Source organism: Bos javanicus, chromosome 15, assembly GCF_032452875.1.
Source record: "Bos javanicus breed banteng chromosome 15, ARS-OSU_banteng_1.0, whole genome shotgun sequence".
NCBI lineage: Eukaryota > Metazoa > Chordata > Mammalia > Artiodactyla > Bovidae > Bos > Bos javanicus.
The window spans coordinates 69419709-69436643 of NC_083882.1; the positions used below are offsets into that span (position 1 = coordinate 69419709).

At 38.0% G+C, this 16935-nt stretch overlaps 1 long non-coding RNA gene across 1 annotated transcript; it reads right to left on the reverse strand.

Moving 5' to 3' along the window:
* Positions 1-9025: 9025 nt before the first annotated feature.
* On the reverse strand, positions 9026-12108 carry LOC133261400 (uncharacterized). The gene is made up of 3 exons (XR_009741051.1): positions 11299-12108; positions 10644-10812; positions 9026-9114 (listed from the first exon to the last, which is right to left on the reverse strand). It is a non-coding gene; the product is annotated as an uncharacterized LOC133261400 (long non-coding RNA).
* Positions 12109-16935: the final 4827 nt, after the last annotated feature.

A 16935-nucleotide genomic window follows, 5' to 3' on the forward strand; every position in this document is an offset into this window, starting at 1 on the left:
GATTGATTGGTTTGAACAGTTTCAAACTTGTATTTTGGAGAAGAAACCTAAGATATGATCATACAACAATGAAAAAGAACTGAAAGAAAAATCCCAGAACCTTGGGAGAAAATTGTATGTGGTCAAAGGTACTTAAAAAGACAATATTTTTGTGGAACTAGTACTATGATTCCAAACTATGCATATTCAGTTCCAACTCTTTGCGACCCCATGAATCGCAGCACGCCAGGCCTCCCTGTCCATCACCAACTCCCTGAGTTCAACCAGACTCACGTCCATCGAGTCAGTGATGCCATCCAGCCATCTCATCCTCTGTCATCCCCTTTTCTTCCTGCCCCCATTAGGTCTGATCAAAAGAAAAAGTTGAAGAGACAGGGTGGAAACTTTTCTGGAAAAAACATCTTTACCTTAAAAGCAAAGGAGGAAAATTTCAATGAAGAGTAATTAAAATGTCTTATGACAAATATAGACTTAAGTAAGAAATGTTTTAATATTTAAGTGACAAAAAGTACCAAAATTTCCAAAGGGAGAAAAGAAAGTTTACTAAACACACACACAAATCATCAGGTTTATTTATTTTTTAAAAAATCCATAACAAAAGTAAAGAAAGAATTTGAGTGGGGCTACCATTTATCAAGCTTTCTATATTCAATCAAGTGTTTACTCATGTTGGAAAAGAATAAAAATTATTTTTAATATGCAAAGTCTCAGAAAATATTTCACATGGGTATGATTCATGAATATTTCAGCCAAGTATGTTAAAAATATTCAGAATATTGAAAAATAAATTAAAAAATAGACCTCAAGAAAGCAAAATAAAATGAACAAAAGAACATTATCAAAGATGGTGGTGAAGGATTTTGTCTTAAATTATGCTTACAGAATTCACCACCACAGAATTCACAATAAAAACCTCTAAAAATATCAACTACACAGTCAACAGGTAGCTGGGGTCTTGGAATCTGAGATAAAGTGAAGAGAGGAGAGGACTGGATGTGTAGGGGTGAGCAGACGCTTGGTACATAGCAATTGCAAAAAAGAAAAAAAAATCCTGTTAACCTCGTTGCTTTTATTTCAGTCTTTGTTGCTGTTATATTATTAATAACAGCAATAAAAACAAGATACTATAGTCAATGCTCACACTCCTCACCAGCCTGGTTCTAGCTGCTAGTATCTGCATATCTGTACTTATAGCCTTAGCTTTCCATGCTGCTATAGCATGCTTTCCCATCCTTGTTGACAGTCAGAAGTTCCGACTGATTTAAGGCACCAGGCTACCATTGGTAGCCTCAACCAATAGTTAGCAGGAGTGTGTGACTAGATACTTCAATTGACTCCCACCTTAGTTGGGGCATCTTTGAGGCATGCCTTTGACACTGGCTCCCCGTTTTCCCAATGAGCTTAAACTCCAGTTACCTACAGAGGTGACTGACTTTATAAAGCAACTTTTGTTGTCTCCCTTCTCTTCTTATCCCATGTCTCTAATTCACTGGTGATGCTTTCTGTGGGGATGACCTTCCAAATAAACTACTCAGGCTAAAATCCTGGCCTCAGGTCTCCTCCTGGAAAAACACAAATGAAGACACCATACATCATTTAGTGAACTGTCAAACAATACACTACTAAACAAATCTGGCAAGGATGAAATAAAATGAATAACCTTATACACTTACAGTGGCAGTGTAAATTGATATAAACTATCTAGAATTCAACTTGGCAACATGCTGCTTCTGCTAAGTTGCTTCAGTCGTGTCCGACTCTGTGCAACCCCATAGACGGCAGCCCATCAGGCTCCCCCGTCCCTGGGATTCTCCAGGCAAGAACACTGGAGTGGTTGCCATTTCTTTCTCCAATGCATGAAAGTGGAAAGTGAAAGTGAAGTTGCTCAGTCGTGTTTGACTCTTCGTGACCGCATGGACTGCAGCCTACCAAGCTCTTCCGTCCATGGGATTTTCCAGACAAGAGTACTTGTGGCAACATACATTAATGGCCATAAAATGCTTATACAACTTGATCCAATTAGTACTACTGTGAGAAACCCAGCATAGGGAAATAATAATACAACACACAGAAAAAAAGAAAAAGTGCCCATGACATTCCTAAACTATAGCGAGTTATAGTATTAAAATAATTGGGAAAATGTTTCCAACTTCAACAAATCTTTGGTAAATATCAGAACAACTGTTGACCATTTTGCATTATTTAAAAATTAAACTCTGAATTTGATGTTAATCCCAGGAAGTTAAATATGGTAAAGTATTAATTGAAAACTGAGATATATACTATACTGTAAAGTTTATTTGTGTTACCCAGAAACCCTACTACAATTCCTAGGAAAAAGAAAAATAAAACACATTCTTACCTTAAGACAACAACTTTATACCAGCCTATTTTTTTTCTTTTAAATGTGGCCTATATATTTATATTTCAATAAGTAAAGGGGAATTATTTGAATCATACGAAACAAAAAATCTTAATTAAAACTGAATCCATATACCACTTTTGGTTATAATGGCAAAATTGCCCTTATTGTAGCTAGAACCAAACCTTCCGATTGTATACTGAATTCTCTCTGCTTTAGCCTACTGTATTTGTTTTGCTGTTTTAGCTGCTTTTTAACTGTATTATCTGCTTTTTTTTTTTTTTTTTGGGTAATTGATTTCATCTTCTCTACTGAATAATTTCTATCATCTGACAATCATCCTTATTAAAATAAGTAGCAAAAACCTATTCTCTTTTGTAGTCATGTTTCCCATAAACAATCCAAAGAGATGCCTATAGTCAGTCTCCTTTTCTGGACTACCAAAATTAGATTTTCTTCCCCATCTTGCCATTGAAATTGATCTCATCAATCTCACCATCAATTAGTTCTTGAAATAAAAGAAGTCAAATATATGTCCTTATCATATTGGAACTCATAACGGCCCTTGACGCCATTGACAACTTCATTTTAAACCAAAATTATTTGGTGTGGGAAACATCAAATACCAATTGTACTCCCCACTATACCAAGGAGACTTTTTCAGTCCTCCGGGTTTCTCCCTTCTTTCCAGCTCTCTAAATTCCATGTTCCTCAGAACACTGCTTGCATCCAACTTTTTTCCACTAGCTCTACCATATCCTAGAAGACATTCAGACTCATCATTTAAAATACAGTCTAAGATACTGATTTCCCAAGATTTATTTCTGAGGTCTAGACTCACATATCTAGCTGCTAAGTTGATGTCTCTACGTGAAGAGTTAATGGATGCCTCAAGCACAACATGGCTGCAATATAATTTTTCACTCCTTAAAATTAGTCTCTCTTAGTCTATCACAACTCTAAAGGTGTCATCAGTCATGTATTCACAGAGGTCAAGAACCCAGGGGTTATCCTCCAACTCTCTCTTATTCTTCATTTTCAAATGGAGTGCCTACCTTCCAAAAGTATTCTGAATTCAACTATCTCTCAAAACATTCACCACTGTTATCCTAGTTGTATATTGTGCCAGAAAAAAATTACATATATAATATATATATATATATATATATATATGTTTTTAACTGGCCTCTTGCCACAGTTATTTACCCTTCATCAGTCAGTCAGTCAGTTCAGTTGCTCAGCCATGGCCGAATCTTTGTGACCCCATGGACTGCAGCATATCAGGCCTCTTTGTCCATCACAAACTCCTTGAGCTTTCACACACCCATGTCCATTGAGTTGGTGATGCCAGGCAACCATCTTACTCCTCTGTCATCCCCTTCTTCTACCTTCAATCTTTCCCAGCATCAGGGTATTTTCAGATGAGTCAGCTCTTTGTATCAGGTGGCCAAAGTATTGGAGCTTCAGCTTCAGCATCAGTCCTTCCAATGATTATTCAGGTTGATTTCCTTCAGGATTGACTGATTTGATCTCCTTTCAGTCCAAAAGACTCTTAAGAGTCTTCTCCAACACCACAGTTCAAAAGCATTACTTCTTCAGCACTCAGCTTTCTCTATGATCCAACTCTCCCATCCATACATGACTACTGGAAAAACCACAGCTTTGACTATATGGGCCTTTTTTGTCAAAGTAATGTCTCTGCTTTTTAATATACTGTCTAGGTTGGTCATAGCTTTCCTTCCAAGGAGCAAGCATCTTTTAATTTCATGGCTGCTGTCACCATCTGCAATGACTTTGTAGCCCAGTAAACAAACTCTGTCACTGTTTCCATTGTTTCCCCATCTATTTGCCAAGAAATGATGGGACCAGATGCCATGATCTTTGTTGTTTGAATGCTGGTTTTAATCCAGCTTTTTCATTCTCCTCTTTCACCTTCATCAAGAGACTCTTCAGTTCCTCTTCAGTTTCTGCCATAAGACTGGTGTCATTCGCATATCCGAGGTTATTGATATTTCTTTCAATAGTCTAGATTCCAGTTTGTGCTTCATCCAGTCGAGCATTTCAAATGATGCATGCTAAATATAAGTTAAATAAGCCTTGACATAACAGAAGCAGAAGATATTAAGAAGAGGTGGCAAGAATACACAGATGAACTATACAAAAAAGGTCTTTCTGGACCAATTAATCACAATGGTGTGATCACTCACCTAGAGCCAGCCATCCTGGAATGCGAAGTCAAGTGGGCCTTAGGAAGCATCACTGTGAATAAAGTTAGTGGAAGTGATGGAATTCCAGTCAAGCTCTTTCAAATCCTAAAAGCTGATGCTGTGAAAGTGCTGCACTCAATATGCCAGCAAATTCGGAAAACCCAGCAGTGGCCACAGAACTGGAAAAAGTCAGTGTTCATTTCAATCCCAAAGAAAGGCAATATCAAAGAATGTTGAAACTGCTGCACAGCTGCACTCATCTCACACACTAGCAAAGTAATGCTAAAAATTCTCCAAGCTAGACTACAACAGTATGTGAACCATGAACTTCCAGACTTTCAAGCTGGTTTTAGAGAAGCAGAGGAACCAGAGATCAAATTGCCAACATTCACTGGATCATCAAAAAAGCTAGAGATTTCCAGAAAATCATCTACTTCTGCTTTATAGACTACACCAAAGACTTTGAGTGTGTGGATCACAGCAGACTGTGGGAAATTCTTAAAGAGATGGGAATACCAGAGCACCTTACCTACCTCCTGATAAATCTATATGCAGGTCAAGAAGCTACAGTTAGAGCTGGACATGGGAAAACAGACTGGTTCCAAATTGGGAAAGGAGTATATCAAAGCCGTATATTATCACCCTGTTTATTTAACATATGCAGAGTACATCATGCGAAATGCAGAGCTGGATGAAGCACAAGCTAGAATCAAGATTTCCAGGAGAAATATCAATAACCTCAGATATGCAGATGAAACCAATCTTCTGGCAGAAAGCAAAGAAGAACTAAAGAGTCTCTTGATGAAAGTGAAAGAGCAGAGTGATAAAGGTGGATTAAAACTCAATATTCAGAAAACAAAGATCATGACGTCTGGTCCTATCACTTCATGGAAAATAGATGGGGAAACAAAGAAAACAGTGACAAACTTAATTTTCTTGGGCTCCAAAATCACTGAAGATGATGAATCAGCCATGAAATTAAAAGACACTTGTTCCTTGGAAGAAAAGCTATGACCAACCTTGACAGCATATTAAAAAGCAAAGACATTACTTTTCCAAAAAAAGGTCCATCTAGTCAAAATTATGTGTTTTTTTTTTTTCCCAGTATTCATGTATGGATGTAAGAGTTGGACTGTAAAGAAAGCTGAGTGCCAAAGAATTGATGCTTTTGAACTGTGTTGTTGGAGAAGACTCTTCTCCAACAAGAAGAGACTGCAAGGAGATCCAACCAGTCAATCCTAAAGGAATCAGCCCTGAATATGCATTGGAAGAACTGATGTTGAAGCTGAAGCTCCAATACTTTGGCCATCTAATGTGAAGAACTGACTCATTTGAAAATACCCTGATGCTGGGAAAGATTGAAGGCGGGAAGAGAAGGGGATAACAGAGGATGAGATGGTTGGATAGCATCCCTGACTTGATGGATATGAGTTTGAGTAAGCTCGGGGAGTTGGCAATGGACAGGGAAGCCTGGCATGCTGCAGTCCATGGGGTCACAGTCAGACATGACTGAGTGACTGAACTGAACTGAACTGAAGCCTTGACGTTCTCTTTTCCCAATTTGGATCCAGCATGTTGTTCATGTCCAGTTCTAAATGTTGCTTCTTGACCTGCATACAGATGATTCAGGAGGCAGGTAAAATGTTCTGGTATCCCATGTCTTTAAGAATTTTCCAGAGTTTGCTGTGATCCACACAGTCAATGAATTTGATGTAGTCAATGAAGCAGAAATAGATATTTTTCTGGAATTCTCTTGCTTTTTTGATGATCCAACAGGGGTTGGCATTTTGATTTCTGGTTCCTCTGCCTCATCTAAATCCAGCTTGTACATCTGGAAGTTCTTGGTTCACACATTGTTGAAGCCTGGCTTGGAGAATTCTGAGCATGACTTCCTAGGATGTGAGATGAGTGCAATTGTATTGTAGTTTGAGCATTCTTTGACATTGCCTTTCTTTAGGATTGGAATGAAAACTGATCTTTTCCAGTCCTGTGGCCACTGCTGAGTTTTCCAAATTTGCTGGCATATTGAGTGTAGCACTTTAACAGCATCATTCTTTAGGACTTGAAATAGCTAAGCTGAAATTCCATCGCCTGCACTAGCTTTGTTCATAGTGATGCTTCCTAAAGCCCACTGACTTTGCACGCTCCAGGATGTCTGGCTCTAGTTGAGTGATCACACAATCATGATTTTCTGGATCATTAAGATGTTTTTTTGTATAGTTCTTCTGTGTATTCTTGCCACCTCTTCCTAATATCTTCTGCTTCTGTTAGATTCTTACCATTTCTGTCCTTTATTGTGCACATCTTTGTTTGAAATGTTCCCTTGGTATCTCTAATTTTCCTGAGGAGATCTTTAGTCTTTAACATTCTATTGTTTTCCTCCATTTCTTTGCATTGATCACTGAGGAAGGCTCTTATCTCTCCTTGCTATTCTTTGGAACTCTACATTCAGATGCTTATATCTTTCCTTTTTTCCTTTGTAGTTTTATGGAAAAGTGTTTCCATATATTATCTGTGCCTATTATATGCACCTCAGCCCCAGTCTCCCCCAGTATCAATATCCTGAACCAAAATGGTATATCTGTTAATGTTGATGAATCTACTTTGACAAATCATTATCACCCAAATTTCATAATTTACACTAGGGTTTACTCTTAGTCTCTGATGTACATTCTATGGCTTTTGACAAATGTGTAAAGACATGCATTCATTACAACATTATTTCGGATGCCCTAAAAATCTTCTTGTGATCCATCTATTCATATCTACCTGCAGCCTAATTCGTGAGCCATTGATCTTTTTACTGTCTTCATAGTTTTGTCTTTTCCAGAATGGCTTGTAGTTGTACTCGTACAGGTTATAGTCATTTTCGATTGACTTCTCTCACTTAATAATATCCACTTAAGTATACAAGGAAAGCCACTAGAAGACTGAGAATTGGAGTGATGTATCTCATGTCAATGAGTGACAAAAATTGCTGGAAAACACCAGAAAATGGTAGATGAGAAAGGAACTGATCCTCCCTCAGAGCCTCCAGAATGAACCAGCCTTGTGGGGACACTGATTTCAGACTTTTGGGCAACAGAATTTTCAGAGAATGCATTTCTGCATTTTAATTACCCATTTGGTTGTAATTTGTTACCAACGTTCTAAGAAACTAATAAACCCAATTAAATTGATTTGTAAAATACGGAAGTTTATTAGCTCCTACAAATAGTAGCTCAGAGAAATGACTCTCTTTGGAGTTGAGTTGCTCTAATTTTACTTCTCTGCAATTTTTTCTGGTTTGCCTTCTTCAGTTAGAACTTCATCTTTACTCTAATTTTAAAATGGTTGCAGCAGTTACCAAACTCATATATAATTGATAATCTTCAGTGAAGGTGAGGAAGAGATAAGAAATTTGCTCCAGACTGCTCTCTCAGAATTCAGAGATAACCTTATTAAAAGACCTAGAATACTTTCCTCAAAATGTGTTTGCTCAAGTTAGATTAATTTAAAAAAAAATTAGTAAGTAAAACTAAGGTTATCTTTAGACCATTTGGGCCTTCTCATTGAGATAGAGCTGAATTCCAGTGAAGAGATCGTTAGATGCTAATTAAGCAAATAATTATAATTACAAAGTAATTTGGGCAATAATGCTTGTACCTCATAGACAAAGTTGCTAGGCAGTCTTACTGTTTCTATCAAGTGACTGTGATTTTCTCTGTAAACTTTTAAAGCTATAGTCTTCCCTGAACGTTTGAAGTTTTGTTTTGTTTTAAATTTTGCTTCTATGATGGTATTTCTAGTTAAATTTGGTTATACTGCCACAATTCAGGAGAAAAGACAGGAAATGGTATTGGCTTTGTACATTTGAGGGAAGGTTTATTGTTTATCATGAAGTAGTCATAATACATCTGCTGCTGCTGCTAAGTCACTTTAGTCGTGTCCGACTCTGTGCGACCCCATAAACGGCAGCCCACCAGGCTCCCCCATCCCTGGGATTTCCAGGCAAGAACACTGGAGCTGGTTGCCATTTCCTTCTCCAATGCATGAAAGTGAAAAATGAAAGTGAAGTTGCTCAGTCGTGTCCGACTCTTAGTGACCCCATGGGCTGCAGCCTACCAGGGTCCTCTGTCCATGGGATTTTCCAGGCAAGAGTACTGGAGTGGGGTGCCACTGCCTTCTCCGATAATACATCTAAATACATCTAAATGCCTATCTCCTACCCTCTCACTATCCCTCGTTTTTCCTTGAAAGATGAGTTGTCAGGATGACATGGTCTGGCCTACATTTAATAAATTAACCTATTTTTCTACTGCTGTTGAATATATCATATTTCTGGTAGATTAAACATTGTCAAATGAATAGAAGGGTAGCTAAGAAAAAAAAATCTATTTGATAATTAGAAGTTCTATGAACAAAGCACTATACATATATATTCTTCTACGAATTTAATCCAGTAGAGTTGAGGAAACATTGACTAGTAACTTTTCCAGTGTTGCACAGCTGGGAGAGGCCAAGTTAATAGTGGACCTTGTTTTGAGTCCTAAGATCTTGCTTTCTCTAAAAGGAACAATAACAGAAATTATTATTGCAAAGGAGTAATCACTAGTAAAATGAATTATTTTTGTATCACTCTTCATTGGTAGATCAAGAATGGTACTTAATACCTAATCATCTGTGTGTAAAACAGGCTGTTCTCCAGAGCCAAAACTCAAGGTGAGCGTTTGTATTCAAGTAATTTATTAGGAAAAACCCCAGAGAGGAACAGGTAAGGGGAGAAGCATGATAAAGAAGGCATGGAACCCAATAAGGCTATGGTTTGCCACAAAACACCATGGAAGACCCTATCAGCAGATTTCACTGGAATATTCCCAAGTGCAAGATTTGTCTTCAGAACTGCTCTGCCTTGAGACCAGAGACCTGCCTCTCACACTCAACCTGTCAGTCTTTGTATCACGGGCTAAGAACTGCACCCACAGTTTTTAAACTCTCTGCCTGCATGGCAAAATGGCCTCAATAGCCTGAGGGGAAACCACAGGAGAGTCACAGGTGGAGACCATTAACAAAAGCTCAAGGAAGAGTTTATAAAAAGATAAGAGGGATCCAGGGAATCTGGATAGACTGTCTCCATCCTCCATTATATCAGTCTTCTACAGAAAGCTTTTAAAGCTTATAAAGAAAGCTGAGCACCAAAGAATTGATTGCAAGGAGATCCAACTAGTTCATCCTAAAGGAAATCAGTCCTGAATATTCATCGGAAGGACTAATGTTGAAGTTGAAACTCTAATACTTTGGCCACCTGATGTAAAGAGCTGACTCATTTGAAAAGACCCTGATGCTGGAAGAGATTAAAGGCAGGAGGAGAAGGAGACGACATAGGATGAGACGGTTGGATGGCATCACTGACTCAATGGACATGAGTTTGAGTAAACTCTGGGAGTTGGGGATGGACAGGGAAGCCTGGCATGCTGCAGTCCATGGGGTCACAAAGAGTCTGACACTTCTGAGTGATTGAACTGAACTGAACTGATATAAGAAGGAAGGATGTATGGATAGAATAACCAAATCTAAAACTGTCCAAAAAGCTTGGTTTAAAAGCTTGTTGTGTTGATTTCTAGATTACTGAATACCTCAAAGTTATTATCAATTCTGGGCTGATAATTTGTTAATAAAAGCAGACCAAATATTCCTTTCTTTAACAAATGGGTGTGTGTGCTGTGTGCTCATGTCTGACCCTATGTGACCCCGTGACTGTAGCCCACCAGGTTCCTCTGTCCATGGAATTATCTAGGCAAGAATACTGGAGTGGGTTGCCAATTCCTCCTTCAGAGGATCTTCCTGACCCAGGGATAAAACCTGCATCTCCTATATCTCTGCTTTGGAAGGCAGATTCTTTACCACTAGTGCTACCTGGCAAGCCCTTTTGGGTGAAGAATATCTTGAGTGTCACTGAAACTGACTTGATCTAAACTTTTTTTTTCACCTTCAGCGGCTTAAAGAACTATAGTTGAGTGGCAACTTATAAGATAAATGAATTTGGGACCATCTTATGATGTTAAGTTGCTCTAGTTTATATACTATAGAATTACCTGAGTTGCTGGAAATGGATAATGGGAGCTCACGTAGCCCTTTAAATTCATGGTTTGGCTTTCAAGTCATTCTGGAAGTAATGTCCCATGGTGTGCTGTTGTAAACATCAGCTAGTATACAAGGATTGATGCCACACATTTACTTGCAGATTTGTAAGCAATGGTTTAGCTTCAAATTGAAAAAGAAAACCCCATAAAGTTCCTTAATAAATACAGCATGAGCTTGATTGAAACATATTGCTAATATTATTGAGTGCCCCAGAGAGTAACTGAAATATCATATTGTTGGTATTCATACTTTCATTTTTGTTGCATGGGGCATATAAAACACTTATAAGCACATTACTGTATGCAAAACATAATGCTCTTTCTGGAACTCTGGTTTTTATGGACTTCTATGGCTGAACAATTGATATTTACCTACTGAGATTGGCTTAGAAGACCCTAAAGCAGCAAGGAAGAAGATAAACTATGACTATTTGCCTATAATATGAGAACTGCAAAATAGCTAAAGGCCTCTTTAAATATTCCTGGTATTAAACAAGCATGACTGTTTAAAAGTTCAACATTTCACTTTCATACTAAGCAATCTAGTTTCTCTCCCAGTCGTCTTTGATAAAAAGAGTCCTAAGTGTCTTCAGTTGTTATCACGCACCTTAAAACTTCTTGTTGCTTCTTGTTGTTGGATGTCCCACTGTTTTGTGGCCCCATCGACTGTAGCTTGCCAGGTTCCCCTGTCCATGGGATTTTCTAGGCAAGGATACTGTAGTGAGTTGCCATTTCCTTCTCCTAGAGATCTTCCCAACCCAGGGATCGAGCCGGTGTCTCCTGCATTGGCAGGCGGGTTCTTTATCATTGAAACACCTGAAAACCCAACCGAAATTACCGAGTGTTCTAGGTGCTGCGTTCACAGGTGCTAACTGGTCTTCAGGTGTCTCAGATGGGCTGACACAGGTCTAACATAAAGCCAGATTTTAAACAGTAATGAAACTATAGACGATTCTCCTTGTGACTATGTAAAGAAAAAATTTTTTTCTTTATTTGCTCTAATGTGAAAGGTTTTCTCATAAAAGGTTAAGCTCTCAAGTACAAGAAAATTAACCAATCCCTAGATTTGAACACCTCAGAGAACATAGGTCAGAATTTAAGCAGCCAAAGATAGAGAAAAGGACAATTCTTTCACTGGCAGAGAAAAATAACATGTGGTCAAAAAATAAAACTAACCATACAAAGATGCTTGAAAGGAAAATGAGTGCTACTAAGAAATAAATTTCAATAAAATTCAAGGTAGTTCGGAGGTCTTGAGGGAGCAGTGGAACGTTACCTTGACTATATTAAAAAAAAAATCATATAGGCAGAAGAGTTCTGAAGGCATTTTTGGAAGGCAAAGTGCTGTTAAGAAAGGTTACATGGTAGCATTTGCTTCCGGGGAATCATGAATAGACAGACTTGGTAGAAGGGAATAAAACAGTTATAGAGAAGTAATGATGTGAACAAGGGTGGGAAGTCAAGCTGGGCAGCATCTTTGAGGGCCCTGAGCCATGTTAAAGATTTTATTCCTGGGCAGTGAGAATCCATTAAAGGTGTCTGAGTAGAGGAATGACAATTGCAGGCTTTTGCTCTACTCCATGCCAGAACAGAGACTATCAATTACCAAAGATTCTATTCTCTCTCCTGGCAAAATGGAAGCTTGATGGGAGAATTCCTATTGTGGGCAGAGAGTGGGAGGAGAGAGGAATAGAAGGCTTACTGAGTAGTCAATACTCCCAAAGGTTGCACAGCTTGTGCTCTTCTGTACATAAAAGGGAATAATGAGGCCCAGTGGGTGTTACATCATAACATGCACTTTATAACTGGGCCTGCACAATGCCAGGCAACTGGGGAGCATTGTTTTATTGTTCTAACTGCTCATTTTAGCTCCTTGCAAACTAAACGGAGGGCTAATGCTTTTACTAATGCAGCTGAGGGCATTTTTAGGTGGAATTTTTCCATGTTAACTTTCAAAATGATGTAAAACAAGGGGTCCTTATTTAGTGTCTTCACATTCTAATCACAGGAGCTACAAATATATAACGTTGAAATGAGAAGGCAAAAACAAATGACCTATTTAACCCACACTATTAACCTTGTTTTTAGAACCTAAAATGATTTGTCTAGGTCAATGACATGCATTCAAATAACTGGAAATGCTATGTGAGAAAAGCAAACTAATATTCTGTACTCAGGGCAGATGGATTTTGAAAGCAGAAAGACCTAGTTTTATTTTTCGGTTCAATACTCATCAGCTGGGTGACCTAAGCAGTAACATCTCTGAGCTTTATTTTATGGATAGCTTTTAAAACAGAATTGATCACATATTTTAAAGTAGATTTACACAAAATATAACAATGCAACCATTATAAATATGATATGTATGCGTATTTCCTGACATAGAATCATTGTGTTTTTTTTTCTGCAATATCTAGTAGAGTAAAACATTCACAATGTCTTATGTGTGCACATATAATAGCATATATTTTATGCTTTTACACTGACATGTAAATTCTTTCTTTTTTTCTTGTTTTTTAAACAAACAAAAAAAAAACATTATTTTGGCTACATGGCCTCTGGGATCTTAGTTCCCTGACCAGGAGTCGAACCCAAGTTCCTTGCATTGGAGGCGTGGAGTCTTTATCACTAGACTTCCAGGGAAGCCTCTATTTTCTCTTTTCTTATGGTGGAGTTTTGGATAATTTTGTTTCTCACTTATAATTTCATGTGATTTTTAAATATAAAAGACATACGTTTTTAAAAAAAACAGTAAGGTTTGTAAACAAAAATACCACATAAAAAGAAAGAACATGGACCAGGGAGCTTTTCCTATAGCATCTCACCTGCAAGAGCTGACATAGAATCATTGTATTTTATTCTGCAGTAGAGTAAAACATGTTCACAGTGCTCTGTGTGTGTGTACACATATAACAGCATATATTTTACGCTTTTATACTGACATATATATTATTTCTTTTTTCTTTTTTTATACTTTTTTTCTTCTAACATTTATTTTGATTCTTTCTTACAGTTTTCGTCTCTCTGCTTACATTCTTTATCTGCCTTTGTATACTGTCTGCTTTTTCTTTCTTTTTTTTTTTTTTACAATGACACATATTTATCAATGAAGATGCACAAAGTCATTATCCATTTTATCCAGTACTTTTAACTTTCCTGACTGCCAGGCTGGGAGCCAGAAGTTTGGAAGGTTTGAATTTATGAAACAGAAACTGTTCTTACATAGAAAGATTTTCATCATAGCAACCAGGAATTATAATATTAGGAGAGAATTAAGTTCAGAGCCACTGGGGGGCATGAGCAAAACTATATCATTGTTAAATGATTGAGACAGGATGGACCCTAGGCCAATTTGATTTCAAAGTCTGTGCTCTTTCGACAACACAATATTGCTTTATTGCTGCCCAATTTAGAATCAAATAAGAAAAATTAAGCACCAATGGCTCTAGAATATGCTTTGCTTAGGTGATCATATAGATGTAATTCTGTGGAGTGGCTTTTTTGTCTCAAAATAACACTATCTCTGAATGTCACCATTATATCATTTATTTTTTCCTCTTATGCAGAGAAAGGTCTTAGAGATGACAAGAAGTTTCTTTACAGTTGAAGTTAGAAACTTGCAAAATGAAGCAAACAGTCACTAAATTGTATGAATTTCTTCATTACAGAAATGTTTGAAATTAGAGGTTAAAATTATATTGGCTTATCTGTACTACAGATCCAGTAAGAATTTCGATAAATTAAAAGCTGACATATAAGTAAAGATACTGAGATGAGTAAAAAATTATGTGTTTCTATTTACTGTTGACCTGGCCCCTTTGAGATTGCATAGAAATCCTAAAATGGCCTTGAATGATGAAAACTGGTCCCTGATAACTAACTAAACAAGCCTTCTGCTTACAAATTTTATGTATGTTCTGTATTATCTTCCAGAAACCCTGGGTTCTAAATTTAATGTTGAAGTTACAGAGGCTTTTGGAAATTAAATAATTACTCCAGTGTTTTCACATAATAGCTGACTTTAAAGCTAATATTCTTTCTAGCAAACTAAGTCTTCTTACCCCATCAGACCTTATCTGCTTACTACTGGGTGGAACAGTATATGAAAATTACCTCCCTTGAATATGGTTCTATGGAGAAGGCGATGGCACCCCACTCCGGTACTCTTGCCTGGAAAATTCCATGGACAGAGGAGCCTGGTAGGCTGCAGTCCATGAAGTCACTAAAAGTCAGACACGACTGAGCGACTTGACTTTCACTTTTCACTTTCATGCATTGGAGAAGGAAATGGCAACCCACTCCAGTGTTCTTGCCTGGAGAATCCCAGGGACGGGGGAGCCTGGTTGGCTGCCATCTATGAGGTCGCACAGAGTCGGACACGACTGAGCAACTTAGCAGCAGCAGTACCAGCAACAGTACAAATGTTATCTGATGGGGGACCCCTTCCAAGGCCCCTGAGTGGGCTCCTGTCTAACACTCAGAAATGAATTGTCCAAGGAGATACACATACTAACAAAGCAAAAGACTATTGGAAAGGGGTACCCTGGTGGAGAACAGCAAGTTAGGGAAACTCAGAACTACTCTGCCATATGGCTTTCTGGTAGAGGGGTTAGCTTTCTGTGTTGTCTCTGGACAATCATCTTGCTTATGCCCATATTTGGTTTGACTCAGGGTCCTTCATGGTGGCAGATGTATCTCTAAGTCAAGAAGGATTCCAGAGCAAGGGTTCCTGGGAGGTTAGCAGGGCATATTATGGGCTGGCATCTCCTCCCTCCTTCTGCACCCACCCCCCACCCCGCACTGAATTCTCCTGGTTAGTTTTGGCAGCAGCATCCTTTTCTTTATTAGAAACTTGTATTGTAAAACAACTCATGAAAATGGTACTGATCATGCCTGGCCAAGGTGCATGGTTTCACTCAGCAGTTCCTAACATAAAAAGATAAAAATTGGCGGGGACTTTCAGCTTTTAGCTTGACAAAAGTAAACTTTTTCACTGTATTAGACTTTATTTTGATTTGTTTGCTTTTTGTGGTTTCCCTGGCATAAATGAGAGGTTAACAAATTCGGAGATATTCTATTATACCTACCTCAATTTGGAGTCATTTCTGTAATGGACCAAAAAAGGAAATTGATGGGTTGAGGCATCACATAATATGTTCCCATGTAAGCCCTTCACTGTGTTTATAATTTTTTTATTATGGATATCAAAACATGGGGAGTGGTTCTATAATGAGGATTCTACATGGAATTTTTAGAGGAGAATCTTATGTGAATAATATATAACATTATGGCTATAACTAGCATTTTATTTTTGGTGTATGTTAATTTAACTTAACTCAGATAAGCAAGGGAAACAGAAAGTTGTGGTGGAGAAAGAAGGATATGTTTACTGTTAGCCTTCTAACCAAAGAAGCTCCATTCACTGGAGATGGTGATGTTGGGAGAGGTGGCTCTTACGGTGACAAGGCAACTGGAAAAGGACAAAGACCCCAGGAAATCTTCTACTTCTCACAGACTGATTATGGACCAAAAACATTTGAGAATTTGTTCCCAACACATTAGCTAATGATTTTAATGGGTAATACATAGAAGATGAGTCTCTGGGATGATAAAACTCATATAAACCACATATAAAACTATGTAAGTCCAATTTCTCAGTAATGACAACAAATAGATAGATAAAAAAAAACAGCAACAGCAAACACCAAAAGCAAACAAAATGCATCTTTCACTAGAGGAGTAATGAAAACTAAGAAGTCTTGTCTGTGAGAATGCTCTGAGACAATTGTCCCTATGTGTCTTAGAGAGTCTTTTCCACTCCCAGTTTGGCTCTCAGGCACGACTGGAAAATTATAGACTTTTCCAGTGCTTAAGTGCATTGCCATTTTCTGATCCTGGCACTGGATGTTTCTGGATATGCCGCTTCTTGGGGCTGGTGCGCTGGGAAGGCCCAGGGGGATGGTATGGGGAGGGGGAGGGAGGAGGGTTCAGGATGGGGAGCATGTGTATATCTGAAATTAAATAAAATTAAAAAAAAAAAAAAAAAAAAGAACCAGGCAAATACTGTGAGGCTCACTTGGCTTGCCGTTTACTTCTAAATGGATCAGTCTTACAGTAATGTTGCTTTTCATAGGTAAATGGCTGTTCCATCAAAGAGCACATTTGCATACCTTTCAAATCTCATCACCCTAAAGTAATCATCATTTGATCGTAAAACACCTCTCCAAGAGCTGAATGACATTGA